The sequence below is a fragment of the Mesocricetus auratus genome, unplaced genomic scaffold (assembly GCF_017639785.1).
Source record: "Mesocricetus auratus isolate SY011 unplaced genomic scaffold, BCM_Maur_2.0 Super-Scaffold_100014, whole genome shotgun sequence".
Taxonomy (NCBI): Eukaryota; Metazoa; Chordata; class Mammalia; order Rodentia; family Cricetidae; genus Mesocricetus; species Mesocricetus auratus.
In genome coordinates, this window is record NW_024429197.1 from 11,961,585 (window position 1) to 11,965,164 (window position 3,580).

General features: G+C 50.1%; 1 long non-coding RNA gene across 3 annotated transcripts; it reads right to left on the reverse strand.

Moving 5' to 3' along the window:
- Window positions 1-244: 244 nt before the first annotated feature.
- LOC121144140 lies at window positions 245-3,353 on the reverse strand. Of its 3 annotated transcripts, none has more exons than XR_005881447.1 (3): window positions 2,875-3,353; window positions 2,344-2,486; window positions 245-1,250 (listed from the first exon to the last, which is right to left on the reverse strand). It is a non-coding gene; the product is annotated as an uncharacterized LOC121144140 (long non-coding RNA). The 3 variants fall into 3 exon arrangements; XR_005881446.1 differs by having other exon boundaries at window positions 245-733; window positions 2,301-2,486; XR_005881445.1 differs by having other exon boundaries at window positions 2,301-2,486.
- Window positions 3,354-3,580: the final 227 nt, after the last annotated feature.

Sequence of the window (3,580 nt, forward strand, 5' to 3'; positions counted from 1 at the left end):
AGGTCTACAACCACATAAGCCTGCGGCTGTGCAGAACTCGTCTGAACATCTGGACACTTGGACTTTTCGTAACCCCAAGTCTGCCAGGAATTTGTTTGCAACCTTGGTCAAGTCATTTAACTTTCCTGGACCTCAGTTTCCTCCTCTATAAGGGGAAAGGCTGCCACCAGACTCCTTTTAAATCCATGGTGTATGGCTTAATAGGAGGAAGTCAAAAAATATACCAATTACTTGCTAAGTGCAGGGTGTGGGCTTTATGGTATATATGAAATAGCTATTATTTCTACCAGTTTCAGACAAAATGGCAGTTAATAGAGGTGGAATGACAGGTCCATGATCACAGAGCTAATTAACATCAGGCCAGGCACTCCTGTGCTCCACTGGACTCCACTCTCCTAAGCCTGCCCTCAGACACAGGAGACCCCAGCCCCAAATAACACAGGGGCTGAGCACAGTGGTTGGGGCAGCATGGCTCTGACAATGGATGTGCTGTGCTGGCGAATCCAGCAGCTGCCCTCGGCTGCCTCAGTGTATCAGGATGTTCACAGTCCCGTGATCAGCAGATAGGCTTCCGGAAGCATTGCGGGTCTTTGATCTGTTTGCTCACGAAGTGCACAGGTGCTGTTGTTCAGAGGGTTGTCTGTTGTCGGCAGAGGAGGCTTCTGGGAAACACTAACTCCTAGTGAAATCCAGCACTGGCACCGGCTGGGAACCCCAGGCCTTCACTGTCTCACTGTGGTCAGAGTTGGGGGAGGAGGGATGTCAGGGTGGAGTGTGGTCAAGTTCCATGTAGGAGCCCAAGGCCTCTGACAGAGTTAACACCTACTGGTGTGCACCCATGGTTGTCCCTGACCAGGCACCCTGTCTCTGGCTAACCCACGCAGGCCTGGAGATTGAAAACACCGGTGCTGGTATCTACAGGCACGGTGGCCCTGCGGATGAGACCCACAACCCACAAGGGAAGGTAGTGAGTGGGCTCTAAGGTTTCCTGATGGCAAATCCTGCACTTACTGTGTGACCACAGGTGAATTATTGCGTCTCTCTGAGACTTGGCCACAGGTGAATTATTGCGTCTCTCTGAGACTTGGCTTCTCTGCTATGTCATGCTGATGAGTACCCACATGCTTCTGGGGACTCAGAAACCACCGGAAATTGTACTTAGAATTCTGCTGATAGTATTTTTCATGGCAAATCCACTTGCTTTTACTGTAAGAGGCTATCAGATGATACTCCATCAACTTAATAACAACCTTTTCTTGGAGTGGGGGGGGGGAGAAACATAAGAAAGATGGAATTAAATGTCTAGATCAATCAAAAGAATACATCTTATTGCAGAATGTTAATGCATGTCTCAGAATTGAGAAATACAATATTGCTATGAAAAGCTGCCCTAGGCTTCAGATGCCTGGGGCCCCTCCCTTACAGGATAGAAGCAGCTTCCCTGGGTGACTGGATTAGCACTCACTCTGCTATGAGCTGACAGTGTGACCCTGGGAAGTGCCTCCTCCTCTGGCATCTATGTCCTCTATGTGGGCACAGTGAACAGCTGTAGTCACTCCCTCCCCAGCCTTCTGACCCTGGGCCTGGCAGAAGAGGGAGTTCCTTCCCCTGGCCTACTCTTGAGTTTGGTGACCTCCCATCTCTTGCCCTCCTGGACCTGCAGGCACAGTTTCTGAAATGCAGTCTAATCAGATGACAGTCCCTTCTTTTCAGGAGCATCCAGGGTGGCCTTGGAGGCTCAGGAAGGAGAGGAAACAGAAGAGGAAGCGCTGGGCTCAGAATGGGCCTGTTACACCCACGTGCTCCTAGATAGCTTTAAATGGGATAAAATTACACTCTGATCCCCCGAGCCTCCAGCCAGTGCTTTTCACAGAGAGGCAACTTGACATTGCAGGAAGAAAAATAAAGACTGTGGGGGAGGGGGGAGATGCAGCAGCCCACAGCAATGGAGGGCAGAGACCTCCTATCAGCCATGTTACCTCAAAACCTAGAAGCACATCAGCCAGTGGAAGTGAGTCAGGCACAGGTGGGAAAGGGGCCAGGAAGGTCGGGGTAGGGGAATCAGAAGTTTTCAATGGGGGCGTTGGGTAGCTAATGAGGGTGCAAATTCAGGGGATTCCCCCCAAGAACCTGCATGTGCTAACCCCACTGGTGGACTGATTTCCTTTTTCATGTAGGCTCCTGGTCATCTTGCTACTGAGTCCCTCTCTTGGACAATTCACTGGCAAATTCTTGCCTTGGCCTTGGTTCCTGACCTCTCTGCCTTCTGGGTCCCCTTTCTGATCACGTGATCTTATTACCTTGCACCCTGTGCACCCCTTCCTGTCCCCTTGGTTTCTGCACCTTTGTCCTCTGCTGCTCGCTCTCAGAAGATGTCTTCAGCTCTGTCCTGTAGCCCCTTGACCACTAAACAGCTCTCTGTTTGAATGCGGCAGATGTCAATCTTCAGACCTTGTAAGAAATGGACAGGCAACAAGCCCTGGGCACTGGGAACAAGCAAGAATAGAATATTATTAAAAGATAAAAGCCACTCTTGGCTGTTTTTAAGATGAATGCAAGGCCTTAGAGACAGACCCTAGGCAAGCTCCTGTAGACACAGTGTCAGAAGAAAGGAGTTCTTGCATGTCCTGGCTCCAGGCCACCTATTGGCTCCGGCACAGCTACCTCTCGCTTGTACACTCATACACCGTTATAATGGCTGCAGTGGCACTCGGAACAGGAAGGTAAGCCTGCGGCCGACAGCCTTTCTCTACTTTTCAGTGCAGGATGATCCTCTAACATTCTATCCTCAGATGCATCCTTCCCTGTCCTCAGCCCTGGCTCCTCTCCCCAGACCTCCCTGTGATCCAGTGTTCCTGAATCCTCAGCACATACCAGACATCAGGCTCTGACTCAACGGGGGCCTTTGATGCTTGTCTTGCAGATAGTCATGGTCTTTGTGGGTGGTCCAAATGAGAAATGCCCCCGATTTGAACTCTTGGTTCCCAGTAGATAGCACTGTTAGGGGAGGTTTGGGAGGTTAGACCTTGCTGGTGGGAGCATGTCAATGGGGAGTAGGGCACCTCACTCTACTTCTAGTCCATCCTTACTGCTTCATGCTGTGGTTGAAGATGTGATCGCTTGGCTTCCTGTCCCTGCTGCCAATCCTCCTCCACCATGATGGGTTCTTATCCTTCTAGATCCTTCTATAATTGTGATCCAAAATAAACTTTTTCTTCTAGAAGTTGCTTTTGGGTCATGGTGGTTTGTCACAGTGGCCAAAAGTAACTAACCTAGCCTCTGAGGGGGGCTTTCCTCAAGGAATGTACTTGCTACTCCCCAAAACCCCTCCGTCTAGGAAGTACATGCCCATCCAAGTCTTCACACCTGAGTTGGTCCTGCGGGGACTCAGTGATGTCACCCTACTAAGATCAGACCTCATAATTAAATCTGTGACATGGCACATGGATTGTAGAGTCATGATGCTCTTCCTGTGCACTGTCAGGCTGATGTCACATGGTAGGTGACATGATCAAGGAGAAAGAAGAGGAACTTGGAAGTAGACATGCTTGCTCCAAATTCTGGTTGTTTCACCTGATGG